This window comes from Moschus berezovskii, chromosome 15 (genome assembly GCF_049115385.1).
Source record: "Moschus berezovskii isolate FMDL1 chromosome 15, NW_MosBer_1.0, whole genome shotgun sequence".
NCBI classification, from domain to species: domain Eukaryota; kingdom Metazoa; phylum Chordata; class Mammalia; order Artiodactyla; family Moschidae; genus Moschus; species Moschus berezovskii.
This window is the reverse complement of record NC_142474.1, coordinates 69,957,212-69,983,483: the sequence shown is the minus strand read 5'-3', so window position 1 is coordinate 69,983,483 and position 26,272 is coordinate 69,957,212.

Genomic DNA, 26,272 nt, shown 5'->3' with positions numbered 1-26,272 from the left:
TCCATTGGCCTCATTACTAAAATGTATTTGTCAACCCAAAATCAATGCAGCATTTTTGAAATCATTTGTGGACATGCATGAAAGTGAAAGTGTTAGTCACTCAGTTGTGTCCAACTCTTTGTGACCCCATGGACTGTAGACAGGCTCCTCTGTCCATGGGAATTTCCAGGCAAGAATATTGGAGTCAGTAGCCATTACCTTCTCCAGGGGATCTTTCCAACCCAGGGATCAAACCCAAGTCTTCTGCATTGCAGGCAGATTCTTTACTCTCTGAGCCACCAGGGAAACCCATGGACATGTATAGAACAGCAAAAAAACTTGAATCACCAGATGCATGTGCCCTCAGCTGAGGTCAAGCAAATCCTATATTATAAACAAATGTCCTCCTCTCTGTTTTGTGCCATGTTTTCCACATTTACAATGCATTTTAAATGGCCATCAAGCATAGTGCTGAAGTGCTATCCAGGATTCCTAAGGGTAACACGTTACATGAAGGCTGTAACATGTGCATACACGTGCTAGGTCAAGATTGTTCAAGGATGAATTACAGTTTTCTTGGCCATGAGAGCAATGTTAATGAATCAGCTGTATATATTATATGAGGTGTCTTTAAGCAGTAAGGAACCTCCATACTGTTCTCCATGATGATTGTACCAATTTACATTCCCACCAACAGTCTAGAAGGGTTCCCTTTTCTCCACACCTTCTCCAGCATTTATTTGTAGATTTTTTGATGATAGCCATTCTGACCAACATGGTGATACCTCATTGTTGTTTTGATTTGCATTTCTTTAATAATTAGTGATGTTGAGCATCTTTTCAAGTGCTTTCTGGCCATCTGTGTCTTTTCTGGAGAAATGTCTATTTAGATCTTATGTCAATTTTTCTATTGGGTTGTTTGGTTTTTTGATATTGAGTTGCATGAGCTGTTTGTGTATTTTGGAGATCAGTTCCTTTTTGGTCACTTTGTTTGCAAATATGTTATCCCACTCAGTGGGTTGTTGTTTCATTTTGTTTATGGTTTCTTTAAGGCTATTTTAAAGTGAAGCAAGTGAAGCAGAAAGAGATTAGCTAATGGATGAGTTTGTGCAAACTCTGGGAGATCACGAAGGACAGGGAAGCCTGGGGTGCTGCCATCCGTGGAGTCGCAAAGAGTCAGATGTGACTTAGTGACTAAACAACAACAACTTGCTGAAGGTTACACAGCCATTAAGTGGCTACACTGGGTTTTGAACCTGGGTCTTCTGATTGCAGATTCTTGTGGAAGCTTGAAGCCTTGCTGGGTCTTGGTAACCATGAACCAGAGTGCGGTGGCATTACCAGAAAGGGCACGCGTCTAATTGACACTAATACTCCAGTTCCATAGCAGCTCATTCTTTCTAACCAGTAAAATGTTTGTGTTGGAACCAGAAAGCACGAAGCCAAGAAAGGACCCTGGTCATTACCCATGTCTTCTGTTCCCTGCCTCCTTCTATAAATCAGAGAACTCTGGCCAATTCACTGTCTTAATACTTCTTGATTCTGACCAGCCTTCTCAACCCTTACATCTTCAATAACTCCCCACAATCTCATGCTTGGATTTTTGCCACAGCCCACTCTGGCTTTCAGGCTTGCATCTTTCCAACCCGTTATCTATAACCCAACCTGAGGAATCTTTTCAACATATAGATTTGGTACGTACAATAATTTGATGGCTCCCTAGTGTTCTGAGGCATAAATCCATTTCCAGATGCAAGACAAGGTGGGCCTGTCTTTCCACCCAGTCTCATCACCTACAGCTTTCAGTGCCCCATGTTTTTCCTGGAAAGGGGCTCCTGTGTACCTTAGGACCTCTGTGTTTGCTACCTTTGGCCTTCTAGCTCAATATGAAATTTGCCTCTGAGATCTCCTTGTCTTTTGCATATCAAATGAGCTATCACACCATCCAGGGAGCCACCCTCACATAAGATTCAGTTCAGTGACTCTACCATGCCAATGCAAAGCACCCAACTGATCCCCATCAATATAATGATGATGATGATTATGGTTTAGCCCATTTTTACCTTTCACTTTATAGTTGGGAAAAAAATGAAGAATAGAAAAAGAAGCAACTCCTCCAAGAATATGAAGAAACTCACAATGAAATAGATAACAAATATATTTGTGAGAGATATTAAAACTGAATCAAAAAACAGGGGATAAACTATCCTTGCCATAAGAGCTAAGATGGTTTCTGCCATTGAATCTTAAATTTATTCTAAGCTTCCCAATATCAGGTATAATAAGAAGTAAAGTGTATTATACAAGTCTCACTTTGTAGGAGAGGAAAGAAAATTGAATCTTTTACTAGGAAAAAAAAAACTTTTTCAGCCCTATATTCTAAAAGGTGTGTATCACATTCAACCTGGAGGGTACTCGAAGCCACAAACTGAAAAGCAGAGTGGTTTCCAGGCTAACCACACACTGCAAGCCCTGTGGAGGTTTCTGAAAGCTCCCATTCCTAGGCTTTGTCCCCACTATTGACATTCTCTGGGGCTGAGACCCTTATGGCCCCATAAAATCACCCTGGGTGGTTCTGAGTTACAGCCAGAATTAACCACCACAGCCAAATGCATTCTCTGATTTAGATCATTCTTTTTTTATAATTTTACTTATTTATTTATTCATTTTTGGTTGTGCTGGATCTTCATTGCTGCCCCGGCTTTTCTCTAGTTGCAGTGAGCAAGGGCTCCTCTCGAGTTGTGGTGCCTGGAATTATTGTGGTGGCTTCTCTTGTTGTGTAGCAGAGGCTCTAAGGCGCACGGGCTTCCTTCGTTAGTTGCAGCAGGTGGGCTCAGTAGTTATGGCTCCCAGGCTCTAGAGCACAGGCTCAATAGTTGTGGCTCACAGGCTGAGTTGCTCCTTGGCATGTGGGATCTTCCCAGACCAGGGATTGAATCCATGTCTCCTGCACTGGCAGGTGAATTCTTTACCACTGAGCAGCCTGGGAAGCCCTGATGTCGATCATTCTTGCAGCAGATTTCAAATGAATGTATTTTTGGCTTTAAGGCTTACCAGTACAAACCTTTTACTATAACTCAGTGAAGGATTAAACACGTGAAAGATGGATTGATTCTTGAAAGACGCCAAGGATTGGCATGGATTGGGGAAAAGATCTGAGCATTTTCAAGTTGAGATAAAGATTGCTAATAGGGCAAAGGAATGAACTCCTGACAGGTTGTGTGTCTGTGTATCTGGTTTCGAAGTAGGTGGTTGGAGCCCTCTTTAGGGCCATAAGCATCCTTGGTCTAAACAATAAGACGATTTGATGAAATGCCTTCTTTCACTCCCAGGTGGCGCTAGTGGTATAGAACCCGCCTGCCAATGCAGGAGACTAAAGAGATGGGGATTGTATCCCTGGGTCGGGAAGATCCCCTGGAGGAGGGCATGGCAACCCACTTCAGTATTCTTACCTGGAGAATACTATGGACTCTCCAAGGAGCCTGGCAGGCTACAGTCCATGGGATCGCAAAGAGTCGGAAGTGACTAAAGCAACAGCACACATGCGCTTCTTTCACTCACACAGGAGATGCAGCCTGTGGAATCCCTAAGAATGTTAACACAGTTGTCTCTGTTTCCCAGAATTCAAATCCGATCTGCAGAGAGCATCTTATTCTCCAGAGGGCAGCAAATGTGGTAATCTCTGCCATAAACACACATCAGATAAGAGCTCCATACTTTGCTCAAAGTAAAAGGGCAGTTTGCAAGTTGATTACAGAGTAATCATTTAATTTGCTCTGAGTTATTTCTACTAATACTGTATTCTGATTCTGCAAAGATGCTAATCTTAGCAGTGGGGAATTATGTCATGTGGGCAGTATTTCAATAGCATGGAGCCCCTTTCCCTTGGGCAGAGTTGGCGCTCACCGCACTTTGCTGGCCATGACTTAATCTAAACCCATTGCTGTGGGAAATCCCCCTTGGGAACAGCATGCCGGCAACAGTGGCTTTTATATCTGGGAGGAAGCTTATTGTTATTATAGTTCAGTCACTAAGTTGTGTCCAACTCTTTACGAACCCATGAACGGCAGCACACCAGGTTTCCCTGTCCTTCACCATCTCCCTGAGCTTGTTCAAACTCATGTCCATTGAGTTGCTGGATGCAATCCAACCATCTCATCCTCTATTGACCTTGTCTCCTCCTGCCTTCAATCTTTCCCAGCATCAGGATCTTTTCCAATGAGTCAGCTCTTCACATCAGGTGGCCAAAGTATTGGAGCTTCAGCTTGAGCATCAGTCCTTCCAAAGAATATGTCCTTTAGGATTGACTGGTTTGATCTCCTTGCTGTTCAAAGGACTCTCAAGAGTCTTGTCCATCATCACAATTCAAACCATAAATCGATCAGTTGGTGCTCAGCCTTCATTATGGTCCAACTTTCACAACCATGCATGACTACTGGAAAAGCTTACCTGAAACTAGGTATTAAGAAGCTGAGGGAATCAAGACAAACCAGAGATGGGTAGGGGAGAAGACATCATGGAATAGAATGATGAAGAGGATAAAACAGAGCTTAAATATAAGAATTTATAATGTGTCAGACACTGTACTAAGTGCTTTACATAATTTTATCTCATCAAAAGCTTAACACAACTCTATGGAATTGAGTCTATAAAACCCAATTTACTGATCAGGAAGTTGACGTGCAGAGAATTAACTATCTGCCCAATGTCAGCCAAGGAGTGAAACTGGCTAACTTGGCCCAGAATCCAGGGAGGTTGACTGCAGGGTCATGTATGTAACCCCAGAGGCAAGAAAGTATGGTGTGTGTCTTGTAAGACTCTGATAAAACTGGACTTAGCAAGCCTTTCTAGGTTGCACTCTTATCTCTGCATTTCCACTGACTTATTTATCCAGTGTTTTATGTTTGTTTTTCTAGCATATCACTGTGACTTGGAATGAAAAGGAACAGTATGTGCTAGGCAACAGCATTAGGAAGACTATCCCATGGGAAACACACAGATCCTTCCTTTGTGGCATTTGCTTCATTTTTACCATCTCTTCTGCTTTAGTGACAATTGCCATGGATCATAGCTGAGCTTCTGCACAGATTCCTATAATCTATACCAGAAATCTGTTCCCTGTCATTTTCTACAACAGAAAGACCTTTCAGCAGATCTTTTACCTTGTTCCAGTACACATGATCCACAGAAAGTCACTGCATGTACATAATAGCTCTGTAGTGCATTGCATTTTTCCAGTCACCTAAAAGCTTGGGTCTGCGTCTACGTGGTCAAAATAATTTTGTTTCAGTATAATCAATTAGTAAATCTGGCTACTTTAATCAATTCACATCACAGTTGGCTAATTGGTCAATCGATGCATAATGGCTTGTAAAAATGACCCAAATTAATGCTGCACCATGTTTTCCACATATGAATCTAGTCCTGATGCTATTATATATGTTGACTGCCGAAAACTCTAGGGGATAGTCTCAAATCCCAATAGGTCTAGGAATCTGTGAATAACGTGCTATATACTCAGATGTTTTCCTAGAATTTGACATTAAAACAATTATTCTGAGCCCAGAGATTTTCGAGAGAAATTCCACACCACCAAATCACTAGCAGACATTCATCTCCCTCCACGGAATGAGGGGAGAAAGAGCAAACTCAGGGACACGCAGAGGCAGATGGCAGGAGAAAAGGTCCTTGTTCTGCTACTTTTGTTGTGAGTAATAAAACAAGACACCACAAGTAGCCCCACTGCCAAGTCTAAGTGGGTGACAATATTTCTTCAAGCTTACCATAAAATGAACAAAATAATTTTTAAAAAAGTCTTTGAATTGCCATTTTGTGACTTGGATCCCTTAAAATTCCCCATGATTGGTTTTCAGTTCAGTCAGATAGCCACTGAGTAAAAATATATGGACGGCTTCCCCTGTGGCTCGGGAAAGAATGAGTAGAGAATCCGCCTTCAGTGCTTTAGATGCAGGAGACACAAGTTCAATGCCCGGGTCGGGAAGATCCCCTGGAGGAGGGCATGGCAACCCACTCCAGTATTCTTGCCTGGAGAATCCCCATGGACAGAGGAGCCTGGCGGGCTACAGTCCCTGGGGTCACAGAAAATCAGACATGACTGAAGCCACTGAGCACACATGCACATTTGCAAAAATGTAAAATCCCATGGACGAGGAGCCTGGTGGGCTGCAGTCCATGGGGTCGTGAAGAATCGGACACAACTGAACGACTTCACTTTCACTTTCACTTTCATGCATTGGAGAAGGAAATGGCAACCCACTCCAGTGTTCTTGCCTGGAGAATCCCAGGGACGGGGGAGCCTGGTGGGCTGCCGTCTATGGGGTTGCACAGAGTCGGACACGACTGAAGCGACTTAGCAGTAGCAGTAGTAGGAAAGGTGGGAGACTTTCCCTATTCATAAGGTATAGTATTAATGTATGTGTGTTTGTGTGTGTGCTCAGTCATGTCCGACTCACTGTGACTCCACGGACTATAGCCCACCAGGCTCTGCTGTCCATGGAATTTTGCAGGCAAGAATACTGGAGTGGATTGCCATTTCCTCCTCCAGGGGATCTTCCTGACTTAGGGACCGTACCCCATCTCTTGTTTCTTCTGCATTGGCAGACAGATTCTTTACCTCTAGCACCATCTGGGAAACCATATTATTAACAAAAGTTACAAACTAAAAATTTCCCCCATTTAGCCTTTCATCCATTTGCTATGTTATCATTTTGCCTGCCTTCTACATATGGTAACTGAGGGCAATTCTTACTGTGGAAACATGGCAATAATATCCACAAAAACAGTAGTAACAGGAGCCAAAGATCATTGACCTTGTACTATGTGAGGCTGCCATTATCAGTTAATTTATTTAATGCTTATGGCCACCTTTTATAACGTACTTTAGTGCATACTAGTATTAATCCCATATTACACGAGGCAACATTGCATGTGTTAGAAGCATGGTAATAATGTCCTATATCTTCATAGAACAAAGAGTATCATGCTTTGCTGGATCAGCTGGGAAGGCAGTGAGGTTTTAAAACTTCAAATCTTGAATCTCTGACCAGCAAGGTTTTCCCTGGAATGAAATAGCCTCAGGGCCAAAGTGAAAACCCCTCACTTGATCATGTATGACTCAGGCTGGGTTTAGAGAGCATCCTTATAGGGCCAGCAACCTTGAGCTTCCCTTTCTTCACAGCATCCTTCTTTTCTGTTCTTAGCCCAAGCTCTCTAACTGAACTTCTTGTCTGTTCTATCCTGAAGAAGTGCAAAAGGTACAAGGCGCATTCAGCACCATCCTAAGCCCCAAAAGGACAAGAGGGTGAGTCCAGGTGTTTGGGTGTCGCCTACCCATCACGATTTTCTGCTTTTGCTTCATTCACCTCATTCATTTCTTTGAAAGTTCTAGCCATGGCATCGATTTGTGATTTTTTTTTTTTTCTCTAAAAATATGTGCTAACAAGATTCAAGCCTGGGACAGTGCAATTACATGTGGTTTCACTTGCTTTTACCTAGAAAGAGAATATTTTTGCTCCTTGCTCCCAACTTGAACCAAAATAAAAAGCTAATGTAGACTTTTTCTCACCTTGAACTTATTTTCCTTCAGCTGTCTTGTGTGCCTGAACACAATTGTGGAGCATGTTAGTCACTTTACTGATTTATTGTGTATTCCTGGGTTGGAACTGCAGAATCACACCTTTACCAAACAGCTCTGGAATTGCATCTGGGCTGTCATTCATAGGAAAGGAAAGGGTCACTGTCAAGTCAAGCCTCACATATTCATGTTAGGAGGAATTTGTATTAGTGCTAAGTATAGAGTAAATGAAATAAGACTGATCTGATGGTAGTAAATCTGCCTGATTTAAGTGAGTTTCATAGGCAGTTAACAGCGTGTAAATTTCCTAAATGTGATTAACAGCTTCATACACGTGAGACCCATCAGCTACTGACAAAGTTTTTCAAAAGGGAATGAAAAAAGATCACAAACAGATTTTATTGAATTCTCCCTTTAGGGTTTTGCTACAGATTTTCATTCTTTCTATTTTTTTCTCTTATTTTAGAACTTAATATTTAATGCTGTTAAGGGTTCCTATATGATTGAGTTGAAGCAGAATAATTCTTCTTCAGCTGTTTAGCTCTGATAGCAGGCAGCAGTATATTTTCTATTTGGTGTACTTCATTGACAGCTTATTAAAATGTGCTGTCTCTTGTATATTAATTTTGGAGTCCTCAGATCCTGAAAAATCAATCTTTAATCACATGTTTACAATAGAACTGTTGAGTATTTTTCTCCATTAACACCGCTGATATATTGACGCCATATCAAGTGTTATAGGGCTCAGAGGGTTTGGGGTTTTTTTTTATTTTATTTTTTTTAACATTCTTCAAATCCTAGCATGGGATTCTGAAATAAGCACAAATTTATTAGCAATCCTCTAATTCCAAACTCTAGGTTTCTGGCATTTAAGAATCTACTGCTAAGTGGCTATTATAATTGAACAAAGACTATACAGAGGAATACAAGTGCCAGGGATACCCAACAAAAATATATAGCTTTCCTGTACAGCCTCCAAAAAAAGCCTCATTTTATGCCTAAAAGGTGAACAAACTTGCTCTCATACCAAGAACTGGAAGAGTTCAGCCTAGAGGACTTCACATCTCCCAGCCTTACACTTTACAATAAAACCTAGAATCAAACGCTTAAACCTTTGGAGGGAAAGGGTAGAGTGTGGATTTTGGAAGACACTTTAAGGATAGATGATTAGAGAACGTAATTATGTTTCAGCCTCACTGATGATTTTCGCTGCTGCTGGTTGGCTGATATTCCATAAGTGAGTGGTCTCAGAATGGTTTCTGGGAGTTTATATCCACGGGCAGAGCAGGGGGAGAGGCTCTCGGACATCAGAGCTCCCTGCAGTGCAAGCCTGCAGAGAGCAGACCCAGAACCCTGAACAACTACAGGAGCGCGTCTGTCTGGCACCTCGTGGAGCCCCAAGCCCTTTGACCTTTTTGTCTGGACTTCACCACCTGCCTTCAGGCACTCAGTGATCTCCATGGACGGCAGCACTGGGGTCAGGCACTGTGTGTGCAAGGGGACCACGTAGCGTGAGAAAGAATGGGACTCAAGCCCACCCTGAACCCAGCGGACTCAGTCCTAGGCCTGTACTCTGGGCCATCTAAAGTCACAGAGCACCCCAGCTTCTACCCTTTGAAAGAACCTTTCTACATAGCCTCTTGAAAATAGGATTCTTTTCCACTTTCTACAAGAATATAAGATGGAGGATGGTAGAACTATGAGTGTGGAATTTCTTTTCTTTTTTTGGGGGGGTATGGCATTTCTTTATCACTGTATTGCTGATGTTTAACGTATTATTTGGGACACAGTAGATGCCTGGCATTCCCAGGTGGCGCTAGTGGTAAAGAACCTGCCTGCCAGTGCAGGAAATGTAACAGACGTGGGTTCAGTCCCTAGGTCGGGAAGATCCCCTGGAGAAGGAAATGGCAACCCACTCCAGTATTCTTGCCTGGAGAATCCCGTGGACAGAGGAGCCTGTCAGAATGCAGTCCATAGGGTCACAAAAAGTCAGACACGACTGAAGCAACTGAGTATGAGATGCCTAATTCTTGGTCTAACCTCTAAAAATCAGTGAGTGCCACTTGGCACAGTCAAAACTTTTATCAGGATCCTTGTGTCTACAGAAACAAATATTATATGATCTTGTAGACTGAGATGTTCCTCTTACAGAAAAGGAAACAGAAGGAAGGCAGAGAGAGAATCTCATGTATGGAGCACCTACCATATGCCAACCATTCTGATTTCACCATCCTTTCAAAAAAATGTATGAAATAGAGAACATAATCTCCATTTTGGATGTGAGTAAATCAAGTCTCAGAGGTGTAAGCAGCTTATCCAAGTCACTGGTCTAAAAATGGCAGCCATTCATAATTACATTTCTGCCTGTGAAGCTTTCCTGTGAAGCTTTCCTCTTTAGTCTTTCCATAGATTTGGGACTGTTGAGAAGAAGATACACAGAAAAGGATTATGACTATAAGTAAGAGAATCACCTTCTAATCTTAAAGCTTCAAGAGAGTAGAGAGGACCCACATTTTTAATCCAGTGGCATTCAGTTCAGTTCAGTCACTCAGTCATGGCCGACTCTTTGCGACCCCATGGACTGCAGCATGCCAGGCTTCCCTGTCTATCACCAACTCCTGGAGCTTTCTCAAACTCATGTCCATCGCAAAGGTAGTGTATACTGTTTTCCCAAGAGAGGTGGTTAATGCTGAATCTCTCAGTTCCTGGATTCTGGCGTGCAAGTGCCCCAAACTACTTCACTACCCTGACCTTGTACCTTTGCCCCAAATATTCCCTGTTGACCTTTCTTGTCCTCTTACCATGGTTCATTTTCCCATCCTCTGAAAGTAGCCTCAAGTCAATAATTCTCCCTTCCTCCCATGAGTTTAGAAAGAAACTATAGTCACAAAAGGCACTTTTATCCTTGGAATTCAGTTTACAATTTATCGGACTAATGGATGCATTTTCTTTTCAACACTGAGGTTCTTATATCCCCTAGAAAACTGGCCAACTGTTTTTTACCATCCTTCTGAAAATTTGATTTCCTTAAGTTTAATTAAGTCTCCCTTTATGTTGTCTTAAATAAATGTCTCACTAGCATGCTTTCTGCAACATAAACTTCAAAATCATTATTACTTGAGCTGCATTCTTTTTGGATGACATAGACCGAGATACTTTGGGAATAACAGTCTCTTCAACAAAAGAACTAGTGTGTTTAAAAAGAAAATAATTCTTCCAGTGAAATGTTTTCTAGAGGGAATGTTGGAGTGCCCAGCATACTCCATTTCAAAATACTAATTGGAGGCATTTGTGGTAGGAATCTGGATGTACTGCACACGATGTCACATATGCAATAGCTCTTTGCATAAGTGAATCATTGCAAAGCACAAATGGAGACAAAAAAAAGAAAGTCAAGCTTCTGTAAAGCTATTAAACAATAGCCTGTTAGTTGTCTTGGCCCTGAAGGAGTTTTACCTGATATTTTATTACTGACAAATCTGTATCGACTATTATTCTATGTTCTCCCATTTCAAAAGTAAGATAATAAAAGAATAATGGAATAATATCTTGCCAAGCAAGACACTCCATCTGCTTTTGTTTGTTATTCTTTTTTTCCCAACCCATCGCCCACTTTCCCCAAATGCTTCCTCTAATGCAATAATTTTCCTTTAACACAGACCTATGATTTTAATCAGCCCATCTGTGTGGCTCCATCTGGGGGGAAGGACTGAGGATTCAATGTTTCACGTTCAGTTCACATTTTGATTGTGAGGGCATTCACAAGCACCAGTTACCTTCTAAAACGCAGAGTTAGCCATTGTAAAGACAATCTGCAATTCTCACTGACTTTTTCTTTTCTCAGTAGGGGTTAAACTGTATATTAGGCAAGGAATTGTGTATCATCTGAGAAGAAATCCATGTACCTAGTGTCTGGATCAGAGGTCACTCAGACCTCTATCCTACACTGACTGGTCCCCCGAGCTGTAGAAAGACAGAAGCCAAGATCATGAGTGAATGTGACAGGACTCTGGTGACTAGTTGAAACCAGATCCACTCAGTAGAGGCTGTGACTAAAGATGCTATAAAACATTCTGTAGCCATTAAACTAATGGCTCATAAAATGAGTGAGATTTGGACAAGCATAAACATAGAATCTGTTAATTGCTCTGGAAGATCGTATGGATTGGAAGGGAAATTAATGAGAGTGGGAAAAATGGAATAGGAAAAAGAATTGACTGAGTATCTCCATTGTACTAAAAGCATATGCAATGCATTAGAATTACTGTGTTGTAAGAACTGCAGAGAATATAGTGGCAAATAAAGAAACTCCAAAGATGGAGCATTATAACTAAGATTTCAAAGAGATGGCTCCCATTCTCCCTTTAACTCATACTCCCCTGAACGTGAGTTTGCTCTGCGGTACACAAAATGTACATTTTTATGCCTTATTAGATAAAATGTGATGTCACAGAGGGAAAGTTGCCAGGGGAGCTCTAATTTGGAATTGCCAGTGGTATACACCTTAAGATTCTCAACTATAACGCAGCATTAAAACTCTTCTCACTGAATTCCTTCAATAAAAAACACAGCTGTGAGCATTCATTTAAATACGTACTTATCATGTTTTATTCCTACAAGTAATGACTTCCAGATTCAGCCTGACATTTGGAACTCTGTTTCTAAATGCAAGACTTAGAACTAACAAAGGTACCTCTCTCATCAGAAGCAAAGCCAAACTCATGGTGAGTCTGAACAAACTAAACTAGTGTACGCGTATTTGAAAATCGTCATTTGGACCTGATTCTCTTCTGTGTGTGCACAGAGGTGAAGGAAGGGCTTGGGATCAACTTATTATCGCAAACCCGGAAATACACCTCCTATCTGTCTCTAGAGTTCATGTCAATCTGAAGAATGTTAGCTTTAGAAAGTTTCACAAGTTCTCAAAAAGCAAGGATACCAGTCATGCCAGCACCAACCAACCATTCCATTGAGAAATGATTTACAACATAACAATAAACCCATTTAAGTTGCTTCAAAATAGAAAACATCAAGTCATACTTTCTTTGACAAAAAGATGAGGGAAGATGTAAATTCCCAGAATGTGAACAAGTTGAGATTTTAGTGAATCACCAGACTTCTTTCTTGGAAAAACATCCACATTTGACACTCAGCTCCTATTCTAAGTTCTTAGGATCAAAGTTTTCCCTCACGTAGGAGAAATTCTATTCATGAAGGAAGAAGGACGCTCTACAAAATGCGAAACAAGGAAATGGGAAAGAACTGAGCAAAGATACTAAATAATGGCCAACACTCTGATGCCATGCCAGTTTGTATGAAGTGGGTGGAGAGCCTGGTTTGCCTCTTACCAGCTGCAAGATGTGCAAAATGATATTAATGATACATAACTCTTCATACTGTTGTCAGGCATAAATGAAATATCTATGTGAAATACTTAGCGCAATGCCCACCACCCAGCAGGTGTTCTTGACTGTTAGTTCTCTTTGCTCCCACATACCAACCCATACTCATTCTGTCTCCCCTTCTGCTGTATTTTCCAAAGCCAAATGTTTTAAACTATATTCTCCTAACGAAAAACAAAGTGGAGAGGTTGTTATTTCTGAATTTATTTTAAGACGAAAATCTGAGGCATACCTTCCACGTGCTGGAGCGGGGCAGATGGCACCCTCTTCTTTCTAGCAGCTGTAGATACACAGGGTGGGGGTAAAGAAAGGAATGAAATGAGTTTTATTTTCATTGTCTCACCTTGTAAGTCATCACCTGGCTTATCCTGTGATATCTTTGATATTCACAACTAGTTCTTAGAAGCCTCATGTTGCATATTCTGCAAGCACACCTCAACTTCCAAATTCTCCAATAATTTGTTTAAAGTATAAGCTTCTACTACATGGAAGAGTAGATTGTCTAGACATGCTAAGGTGAGGTGAAGTATTCTGCCATCTGGTAATTAGGGCACTGAGAACAGTCAGACCAACCTACATGTACAATTTGTCTTTTCAAGTTCTGTTAGAATGCTAACACTTAGTGAACCTGCACTTGCCATAAAGTCTCTAAACCTTCTTTTTGTTTACCTTTGTTTGCTGATCTTTCTTTTAAAAATTGTTTCAGTTGTTTTAGTAGATGATAAGGCATGTAGGTTGAAATTTACAAGGTGGGAATCAGGTCTTCTTCCTGCCCCTGAACCTAGTATTTCAAGTCCAGCCTCTATAAGTTACCACTATTGCCAAGGCTGTAGGATATTTTCTTAGAATTATGCTCTTTGCACACAGAAGTACAAATATATACACCAGTAGGAGCATAAGATACACACAAAATGGCCTGAATCTTGCATTCCTCTCTAATATACTTTGTAGCTTACTCCATATTAGCCATACAGAGAAGCCTCATTCTTTATAAAGGCTGCATAATATTCTGTCATATGGATGAATGAATGCTTTCCCTTAAACTATTACTATATGAGAATTGAAGTCATTGTTTAAACTTTATTATCATCATTATCATTATTCATTACTACAGAGACTGACTGGGGGACTATGTACCTGGACCTAGTTCATCTCACACTTGTGTGAGTATATCTAGAAGATATATTTACAAAAGGTCAACTAATGGTTCAAAGACTATGGGAAGTTCTTCTTAAGGGGAATTTCAGTTCAGCTCAGTTCAGTCGCTCAGTCGTGTCTGACTCTTTGCGACCCCATGAATCACAGCACGCCAGGCCACTCTGTCCATCACCAACTCCCGGAGTTCACTCAAACTCGTGTCCATCAAGTCAGTGATGCCATCCAGCCATCTCATTCTCTGTCGTCCCCTTCTCCTCCTGCCCCCAATCCCGGACATCATCAGGGTCTTTTCCGGTGAGTCAACTCTTAGCATGAGGTGGCCAAAGTATTGGAGTTTCAGCTTCAGCATCAGTCCTTCCAATGAACACCCAGGACTGATCTCCTTTAGAATGGACTGGTTGGATCTCCTTGCAGTCCAAGGGACTCTCAAGAGTCTTCTCCAGCACCACAGTTCAAAAGCATCAATTCTTCAGCGATCAGCTTTCTTCACAGTCCAACTCTCACATCCATACATGACCACGGGAAAAACCATAGCCTTGAATAGATGGACATTTGTTGGCAAAGTAATGTCTCTACTTTTTAATATGCTATATAGGTTGGTCACAACTTTCCTTCCAAGGAGTAAGCGTCTTTTAATTTCATGGCTGCAATCAGCATCCGCAGTGATTTTGGAGCCCAAAAAAATAAAGTCTGACACTGTTTCCACTGTTTCCCCATCTATTTCCCATGAAGTGATGGGACCAGATGTTTAGACATGGTCAAATTAATCCGATAGAGAGCGTAATCAGTTACACCATCAGAAATGCAGGTTGGTTCCTGTTGCCCTACATTCTTATCAACGCTGTCTATAGGCTTTTTTGATATTCGTTAATCTGTGAAAAGTGGGCTTCCCTAGTGGCTCAGAGGTTAATGCATCTGCCTCCAATGCGGGAGACCCGGGTTCGATCCCTGGGTCGGGAAGATCCCCTGGAGAAGGAAACGGTAACCCACTCCAGTATTCTTGCCTGGAGAATCCCATGGATGGAGAAGCCTGGTTAGGCTACAGTCCATGGGGTCGCAAAGAGTCGGACACAACTGAGCGACGGAACGAACGGAACAGAATCTGTGAAAATAATCTCTCAGTATAGTGTTTGCTTGCATTTCTCTGTCTTGGTATCTTTTTGTATGTCTCTCATCCATCATATTTGCTTTATTTCATACGTATTGCTCATGTTTCTATTGGACTGTTGGTGTTTATGCTGGTTTATATCTTTTTACTGTCATATGAGTTGAAAATTCTTTAAGATTTGTCCTTTTGTTTTTGTATATTTTTTAGTCACCTGGAAAACATTTCTATTTTTATGTAACTAAATTTTTCATTTTCATCTTTTATGTCTTCTCATATCACATTATAAAAACATCCCTATTCTGAGATTATTTTTTCTAGTATTTTAAGTTTTTTAACCTTTAAAAATTTGACTACACTATCATGTATTTTTGTGCAAAGAAATGGAGATGTGATATTTTCATGATATGTATACATTTGTTATTTAATGAACATTACATCTACTCCCACTGATTTAAAACACCATTTTATATATATAGCTATTGCGCAGTATTTTACACTGATATACTTGTCAGACAATTATATGTGAATTGTTAAGCAAAATATTTTGAAGGTTTTCTTTTCAGTTGAAAAAATTTGGGCCTACCAGTTTTGTTGTGTTTTTTTTTGTTTTTTAAAGATAAATACCATGTGATTCCACTTATCTAAAATATTTAAGATCGTCAAATCCATAGAAACGTAGAATGGAGGTGACCAGAGACTGAGGAAAGAAGTAATGGGGAGATTTGTTTAATGAGTAGAGAGTTTTAGTTTTGCAAGATGAAGAAATTCTGGAAAGCTGTTGAAAAACATTGTGATACTTAACACTACTGTACACTTAAAAGTGGTTATTGTTTCAAATATACAAGGAAAGCAAAACAAAATAAACTCAAAACATCCTACAGATTAAAAAAAAAATACCATTTTATCATTTACTACAGAGATCCAACCAGTCCATTCTAAAGGAGATCAGTCCTGGGTGTTCATTGGAAGGACTGATGCTAAAGCTGAAACTCCAATACTTTGGCCACCTCATACAACGAGTTGACTCACTGGAAAAGACTCTGATGCTGGGAAGGATTGGGGGTGGGAGGAGAAGGGGACGACAGAGAATGAGATGGCTGGATGGCATCACTGACTCGATGGACATAAGTCTGGGTGAACTTCGGGAGTTGGTGATGGACAGGGAGGCCTGGCGTGCTGTGATTCATGGGGTCGCAGAGAGTCGGACACGACTGAACGACTGAACTGAACTGAACTGAACTGAAACCTTTATATGCATTTGGGCTTATTTCTACTGTGTTCCAACTATCTACCCTACTCTGCATCCAATTCTGCCTGTTTAACTGTTTTCCAGAGACAACAGTTTTTCATTATTGCAGCTTTATAACACATTAGTTAGCACTAAGACTAGTGTACTACTCATTTCCCTGCTTATCTAGAATTTTCTTGGCATTCTTCTCTTTATTATGCCACATATACTCTGGAGTAAACTTCTCTTGGTATTTTAATTAGATCACATGGAATTTACAAATTAACATCAGATTCTTCAATTTCTGTGATACTATCTCTTCTTTTCGAAGAGTGTGACATGCCATTATATTCATTTGTTTTCTTTTGAGTTCTTTAGTAATGTCTTTACATTTACTTTATATATATTATGCATGTCTCATTAATTTCATTCCTAGCTATGTTCTGAATTTTGGGATGTGACTGTAAACAGAAAACATTCTTCTACCATACTTTTATATTTATGGCTATTCGCTTTGTATATTAATTTTTCACCAGACTGCTTACTGAATTATGCTGTTAGTAGAATTTTGTCAGATGAGTCTCTGTGTTTCGTGTGTAAGTAACATATCAACTGCAAATATTCCTTACTAACATTAGCTTCTGTTAGTGGGGATAAGGTAGGCTATGCTGCATCGCTGAACATCCCCACATTCTTAGAGGTTTAGCACAACCAAAGTCTTTTTCCGGCCCAGCCAAAGTCTGCTGGGGGTCCAGGTGATTCTCCAGGACAGCAGTGCACCCTGTGTGGCTCAGAACCCCAGGTGGTATGACCCTAATAGCACTTTGACACTAGCACTTGTTTCCATGGATACCATGCGGCAGGAGAGAGAGACAATTAAACCCAGCAGGCCTGTGTATCACTTATGCTTACAAATCATTGTTCAAAGCAAGTGAAACATTATACTCATCCGAGGGGCAAGGAAGGTTAATCCTCTTATGTCCCAGGAAGTAGAGATGATTTGAATACAATACAATGTGCCTTCTCCCTTAATTCCCTGGACCCAGTTAGCAAATAGTTTTTCCAGTGGCCCCCAGCAGAATTAGCTCTTTGGTTTATTTATCACCCTGAAAGTTAAAAAACTTACATGTGAATAATTCAAAACATCGTTTTAAATCTTGCTAAAAGGAAGCATTACTGAAGCCCAGTTCTCAAACATATTTCAGGAGTGATCCCAAGCCCATGTCCCTTTCTCTGTGTAAGGTCCCATGTATCAGTTTATCAGTGTTTCTTGCATGAGGCTATGCCACATTCTAATCTGATCCACTGTAGGGTTTATCTCTTCGAGCTTCGAGCTTTCCTTGCATGGTTTATCCCTTTAATTCTAGATTAACTCTGTACCTCTGCGAGGAGAGAGATTTTCTTCTTTAAAGCACTGTCTGTTATATAAAATCTTTTTTTTTTTTCAAGGAATGTGTAGAAGGGGAATGAAATTATGTATATAAATATATGTTTCTTTGCCTTCTCCATCTGCTGGCCTCAAAAGCCACTACAACAAAAGTAAACGTATTCAAGTTGTCTCTAATGAGCAAAATAAAAAATGTTGGCATAGGAGAGGAGCGATACTACGTACCTATGGAAAGATTTTAAAATTGTCATCAAAGTCTATTCCAAAACAAAGTAATTATTTGATTAGTAAACACATACCACCCTGTGACCTTCAAATCCTTCCTACTGGTTGAAATGGTGATTAGGATAACATCATTTCTAATAATTCATGTCTTCTTAAAAGGTCTATTATGTTTTTGGAAAAACTTTCCTTCTTCCCCAAACCCATTTGAGTTCATCTAAACAGAAGTATATTGTGACAGATACGCTAAAGAAAAGATTATTGAGCAGAAATCTTTTTCATGTAAGAAATATAAAAGAACCTAAAGGAATGAATTTCTAATGCTCCCAAAGTATCATCTTAACGGCCAATTAGTCAGAGTTTTTTATTTGAATTATTCCCTTCTGATCAATAATATATACACAAGAAAATATCTGTTTTTAAAAATTCTCTGCATGATCAACACAACATGTAATTGCTACTTCACTTGACTTACGTTGTAACAGAGCTAGTATTTGGCTTTTCAACCTGCAATAAATACCTTCCTCTCTCTTCTCTTCTGATTCTGCCACGATTAACACCAGGGAAGTACACGTTTAACTATATATGACAGATATTTATTTAAAATACCTTCTGGTGCATATATTAACATTTTTCTTTCTACTTTTTAAAGTAGCCTTGAGTTCAGCAATAAAATCAGATTGCATTTCTGTTATGTTAATAGCCCCATGCTAGCACAGAATATATCAGTTCAGAGGAAGTCAGTGAGCTATGTTACAATAATTGTGTTTACTGCACTGGACAATTTAAATAGAAAAAAAAATGCTCTGGAAACGTGGCATCCTCACTCTCTCCTACCATCATGAAGCACCAACATCAAAGTCATGTCCAAGGCCACTAGCAGTAATCTGTTAGATACATGCCCAATAGTCAGTTTCCTTCTTATTTTTGAGAAAATGGAAATTGCTATTTTTTAGAGTCTTTACCCTAATATCATGGGGTGAATAATTTAAGTAAGTCTGCTGTCAAAAAGACATTCTATGTGAAGATAATCTGTAAGCGAAATCATGAAGGTGCCTGCTTCACCAAATTCTGAAAACCTAGACTAATGAGACATTTGCATATGGGGCAATGAAATTATTAGGATAAAGAGAAATAAGGCTATTTTCATATTAGTATATAAGTTTAGAAATGTATTTTCTCCCAGAGGTTATATAGGCGAAATGCATAAATGTACAAATCAAAACATTTTTCCAGATAGGAAGTGTGTCAGATATCATGATAATTGTGTAGATGAGCCCCTCTGGGACTCATAGGGGTCCAATAGTCAACTCATAGGCCGTTGCACTTGCATTATATCCCAGTGTCCCGGCCCACTTAATCCCAGCTCCTAGTAAGTCACTGAAGGAAAGCTATGAATGTTGAAGAACAGTCTGCATCCTATCGAGATTTTCGATGTTCCTTCAAAACACAGTTTCCCTGTATCCCAGGCACAGAGGCATTCAGATAAAGATTGTGTATTTATCCGGTGAGGACTGGACTGAAACCCCATCCGAGCAGCAGTTTCCCCAGCATGGTACTATCCACCTTAGCACCCCAGAAAGGATACCTTCTGTAGCCATCACAGTTGGGCTTATGTGTTTTTCAGAGCAGGAGGGGACATTCTACTTGAGGACTGGCTGTGCTAACTGGTGGTCGGAGAAGAACCTGGTAGCCATCACACATAAATCAAAGAATGTATTGCTTTTAGAACCCTGATATTTTATCACTTCTTTGTGCAAAATGCCCAGCAAAGGTAACTGGTAAAACTATCCTATTCCTCAGTGGGCATGTGATCACAACTATTATCTGAGACATTCTGAATTCACCTTTCAGTTGAACAACTGAATTGAATCAACATGATTTGAACTTGTCGTGGGTTCTCTACTCTGCACAAATTAACCTGAATAGACCCTCCCTGGTCCTTCTTGGTCTTTTGCATCAGAAGTCTCTTTGTTCAGTTCAGTTCAGTTCAGTCGCTCAGTCATGTCCGACTCTTTGCGACCCCATGAATCACAGCACACCAGGCCTCCCTGTCCATCACCAACTCCCGGAGTTCACTCAAACTCATGTCCATAGAGTCGGTGATTCCATCCAGCCATCTCATTCTCTGTCATCCCCTTCTCCTCCTGCCCAGAATCCCTCCCAGCATCAGAGTCTTTTCCAGTGAGTCAACAGTTTGCGTGAGGTGGCTAAAGTATTGGAGTTTCAGCTTTAGCATCAGTCCTTCCAATGAACACCCAGGACTGATCTCCTTTAGAATGGACTGGTTGGATCTCCTTGCAGTCCAAGGGACTCTCAAGAGTCTTCTTTGTTGCAGCCCCATTAAATTCCATGGCCTGAATAGGGGTTAAGAAGAATTTCTGAGGTCCTGAAAATAAAGCATCCTATCTATAAGGTTTCATAATACTTAGAAGTTGTACTTCTTTAAGAAGAAAAGAAAAATCATAAGGTTCTTATGTATGGCTTCCCCCTTTAGTCCAACTGATGAATAGTTCATCATACACAGAATCTTGAGAAATATTCAGTTTCTCAAGTTTAATCAAGAGCACGATATGGATAAACTGGAGTACCTTTAAATATTGCAAGCAAAGTTGCCAGTGACTTCCTGGCACACAGAGTAAGACATCGCCAGCATGCCACTTTCTTTTGTTTATATAACTTAACGTAAGCATATAATATCATTTATACCAGATTACTGAAGGGCCCAGCATTCTATAAATCCATAGATCCCTGGATCATCTTGGCTTCTGTGTCTGAAGTTCTCCTGTAAGTATCCTCTACTCCAAGCCTATAATCTGACCACCAAAGGCTTCATTCATAAGCAGAATCCTACATAAATCTGTTTTTCACTGATCCATCTGTCTATTCATTTATAAATGAGGGGAAATTGTCATATTGTGGTGTAATAAGAGTTTGGGACTGTGAAGTATTCTGTACAGTATCTACTGGATGGTCATGCATATCATGAATAGGATTAGCTCCAGATACTCTGAGTCATTAATGGAAAAGAAGCATTTTACTGAAATGCCTATCTTGGCATGAGTAGTCACTGCATCCACCTCAATTTGGAGGGTGCCCATTACTGTTATGACACATAACGTTCTGAAAGTAACTACTCACTACAAGTTGCTATTAGGAGTGTATGATGAAGAATACAGGTGTCTAATTCTATCATCTGCCCCAGGGCAAGTCAAGACCTACTGGCAAAGGAGCAAATTCTCCACTCTTTCTGGAGCAAATGGTTTCTCCAAAAGCAGAACTTTCCTCAAAACCATGAAGAGTTGGTTTCTATGTAAGTTGAAGTCAAATGCCAATTTCTTCTCGAACTTTGCAACCTCATCCTGACTAGCAAAGTAGAAATCCCACTATGAAACTCAACAAATACAGAGTTTTGCTCTTCGCACAATTAGGGAGACCCTGAACTCGCTTCCCAAGTGGTAATTTACGAATATGTCTGCCAGTGCAGGAGACACAGGAAATGCTGGTTCGATCCCTGGGTCGGAAAGATCCCCTGGAGGAGGAAATGACAACCCACTCCATATTCTTGCCTGGGAAATCCCATGAACATAGGAGCCTGGCAGGCTACAGTCCATGGGACCACAAAGAGTTAGACAAGACTGAACGACTAAGTATGCATGAACTGTTGAGACTCTGTTTTTTCACCTCCAGAGTCTGAATTTTCACATACATATAATTAACATTTCTTCCTCTAAGTTTTTATTTGTCTCTTGGATTTGTTCTTTCTTTTGAAAAAAAAAAAAGAGAGAGCTTTAATATCCAACTCTGGCTACCACCTTTGGAACATAAGAAAACAAACCAAGACATACCCTAGAAAAATGTGCAATTGTGTGATTAACATGGACATTGTGAAATTCTAAGTAATTGAACACCCTGAGTGTCTTGAATATTCTTACTAGCTAGTAATATCATCAGCTTGTGGCATATGGTCCTGTTAATTATGACAAAAAAGTATTTTCCAATCTGGACTATTTCACAAATTGCTGTTTGTCTCTTGATAGCTCCCTCTTTGGATATTGAAATGGTGGTTGCAATTTACAGGGCTTCTGCCTTTCTGCAGACATTTCTATTTTTTAATTAAATGTTCAGTCACTCAGTCATGTCTGATTCTTTGCGACCCCGTGGACTGCAGCACGCCAGACTTCCCTGTCCATCACCATCTCCCAGAGTTTGCTCAAATTCATGCCCATTGAGTCAGTGATGACATCCAACCATGTTGTCCTCTGTTGTCCCCTTCTCCTCCTGCCTTCAATTTCCCCAGCATCAGGGTCTTTTCCAATGAGTTGGCTCTTTACATCAAATGGCCAAAGTATTAGAGCTTCAGCTTGAGCATCAGTCCTCCCAATGAATATTCAGGATTGATTTCCTTTAGAATTGACTGGGTGGGTCTCCTTGCAGTCCAAGGGACTCTCAAGAGTCTTCTCCAACACCACAGTTCAAAAGCATCAATTCTTCGGCGATCAGCTTTCTTCACAGTCCAACTCTCACATCCATACATGACCACGGGAAAAACCATAGCCTTGACTAGACGGACCTTTGTTGGCAAAGTAATGTCTCTGCTTTTTAATATGCTATCTAGGTTGTTCATAGCTTTTCTTCCAAGGAGCAAACACCTTTTAATTTCATGGCTGCAGTCAACATCTGCAGTGATTTTGGAGCCCCCAAAAATAAAGTCTGACACTGTTTCCACTGTTTTCCCATCTAATTGCCATGAAGTGATGGGACCAGATGCCATGATCTTAATGATCGGAATGTTGAACTTTAAGCCAACTTTTTCACTCTCCTCTTTCACTTTCATCAAGAGGCTCTTTAGCTCTTCTTCACTTTCTGCCATAAAGGCGGTGTCATCTGCATATCTGAAGTTGCTGATATTTCTCCTGGGAATCTTTATTCCATTCTGTGCTTCCTCCAGCCCAGCATTTTGCATGATGTACTCTGCATGTTAGTTAAATAAGCAGGGTGACAACATACAGCCTTGATGCACTCCTTTGCCCATTTTGAACCAGTCTGCTTTTCCATATCCAGTTCTAACTGTTGCTTCTTGACCTGCATACACGTTTCTCAGGAGGCAGGTAAACTGAAAAATATGTAGGGACTTTTATAAATGTCAGAGGAGATATCTATTTTCACAGAGTATTGATGCAAATAGTGAGTTCACGCTTTTTTATTTTTCTCACTTCCACTTTGACCTTGTTCAAAATTTAAGTAGCAAAAATCTTTAGAATAGATGGATCTTAATTGCCCTGGTGTTGTTGTTGGTGTTTAGTTGCTAAGTCATGTTCAACACTATGGGCTGTAGCCTACCGGTCTCCTCTTTTCCATGGGATTTCCCAGGTAAGAATACTGGAGTGGGTTGCCATTTCCTTCTCTAGGGGATCTTCCCGACCCTGGATCGAACCTGAGTATGCTGCTTGGCAGGTGGATTCTCTACCACCGAACCCCTATGGATGCCATGCTCCAGTCCACCAGAACACGGTTCATCCTCAGAATAGTCTACAGCTTCTGTCTTTGAGCACCTTGTTCTTGCTACCTGCGATGCCTTCTGCCTCCTTTTTGTCTGTTGACCAAAGCTTGCTCATTGTTGAAGTCCCATTTTACATCCTCCAAAAAGCCTTTCCACTCCATTAATTAACTACCCCTCCTTTTGCACTCCCAGAGTATTATTTCCATCCCAGTTTTACACTGTTTTCTTTATGCCTTTATTTATTTTACTTATGCAATTAGGTGTGTATCTTTCTTTCATGAGAGATTAAACAGGCTGAGAAGGGAGATCTTAGCCTATCTTTGTATCTTTGTGTCCCTAAAAATATTTTGACCATGTCAGGTGTTTGGTCAATGCTTGGCTAAATTGTTTTTTAATTCTGTGAAGATATCTTTTTTATCTATCTGCCTTTTTAAATTCATTTATTTTTAATTGGAAGATAATTTTTTTACAGTGTCGTGTTGGTTTCTTTGTTGGTTAATACATCAACATTAATCAGCCAAAAGTATACACATGTCCCCTCCTTCTTGAGCCTCCTTCCCATCTTCCACCCCATCCCACCCCTCTAAGTTGTCACAGAACACTGGGTTTGAGCTCCATGTGACAAAGAGAAAAACGAATACCATGTACTAACTCAAATATATGGAATCTAAAAAGATGGTACCAATGAATCATCTGTCTACATTTGTTCACACTGTTGTCCCCTCTGCCCAAGATGCCTCCTTCTTGACCCAAATCTCTTACTCATCCATCAAGACTTCTTTGATTGTCAGGCCCCTATAGTTAGTTTTCAGATTATCACCCTCCCCTGTACCAAATTTACAAGAGATTTGGGCCTCTCCTCTGCATTTTTATAGAAATCTCTATCTGCTCACTCATGGCAAGGGTCACATGATGCTGTGATAACTTGCAGTCTTGTGAGTTTCTTAGGTGCAGGAATTATTCTTGTCTCTCTGAATTTCCAAGACCAACTGAATAGGCACTAATAAATAATTGCAGGATGAATTTGGCAGATAAATCAAAGCATCTTACAATCATTCTTGTGTAATTTTCTAAAACTGAAAGGAAGGAAAGAGAGAAGGAAGTGTTGCAGGAAAGGGGACCCCTTCCATGGCCCAAAACTGGGCTCTTGTCTAACACTCAGAAAAGAATTGTCCGAGGAGACACATGCTGTCAAAGCAAGAGACTTTATTGGGAAACGGCACCCGGGTGGAGAGCAGTAGAATAAGGGAAGCCAGAAGAACTGCTCTGCCGCATGGCTCGCAGTCTCGGGTTTTATGGTGATGGGATTCGTTTCCAGGTGGTCTTTGGCCAATCATTCTAATTCAGAGTCTTTTCCTGGTGGCACACGCCTCTCTCAGCCAAGATGGATGTTAGCGAGAGGGATTCTGGGAAGTGGACGGACACTCGGTGTCTCTTTTCGACCTTTCCCGAACTCTTCCGGTTGGTGGTGGCTTATTAGTTCCATATTCCTTATCAGGATTTCCTGTCATAAAACAACTCATGCAAATAGTTACTATGGTGCCTGGCCAGGGTGGGCGGTTTCAATCAGTGTGCTTACCCTAACAGAAGGAAGAAAGAAGTATGTTTAATTCACTTAGCATGTTACAAAATCCTTGACTTTATTTTCCTTCTACCTCTGCTATTCATTACCTAAGTATACTGGCCCAATTACGGCAAAGGAGAGCCCACCTAGAGGTCATCTTTATTTTCTTCCACAGTTTGCTTGCCACCCAGTCCACCTACTTGACTTTGAGGAACAAAGAGATTCCAACTGGCAAGAAGTCAATTACATGAATATGATAGACCTTTTTTAAGGAAAAAGAAAAGATTAAAAATCTCCAAACAGAGTAAAAACTATGTTGTGGAGAACTTGTGGAACATCAATCATACTCATATCTTACTAGACATTCTGGATAAATATAAAATTTCATCAGCTTCCCATAGTCTGAGCTCATCAACAACACTAATAATATTTTTATCAGGATGGAAGTGTAGAGTAGTGGGAACAAGTATAAATTTTGTAAACAGACCAAGGTTTATATTATATAACTCCACTTCCTAGTGCAACCTTCAGTTCAGTTCAGTTCAGTTCAGTTCAGTCGCTCAGTCGTGTCCGACTCTCCGCGACCCCATGAATCACAGCACGCCAGGCCTCCCTGCCCATCACCAACTCCCGGAGTACACTCAAACTCATGTCCACAGAGTCAGTGATGCCATCCAGCCATCTCATTCTCTGTCGTCCCCTTCTCCTCCCGCCCCCAACCTTTCCCAGCATCAGAGTCTTTTCCAGTGAGTCAACTCGTCACATGAGGTGGCCAAAGTATTGCAGTTTCAGCTTTAGAATCAGTCCCTCCAATGAACATCCAGGACTGATCTCCTTTAGAATGGACTGGTTGGATCTCCTTGCAGTATAAGGGACTCTCAAGAGTCTTCTCCAACACCACAGTTCAAAAGCATCGATTCTTCGGCGATCAGCCTTCTTCACAGTCCAACTCTCACATCCATACATGACCACGGGAAAAACCATTGCCTTGACTAGACGGACCTTGGTTGGCAAAGTAATATCTCTGCTTTTTAATATACTATCAAGGTTGGTCATAACTTTCCTTCCAAGGAGCAAGCATCTTTTAATTTCATGGCTGCAATCAGCATCTGCAGTGATTTTGGAGC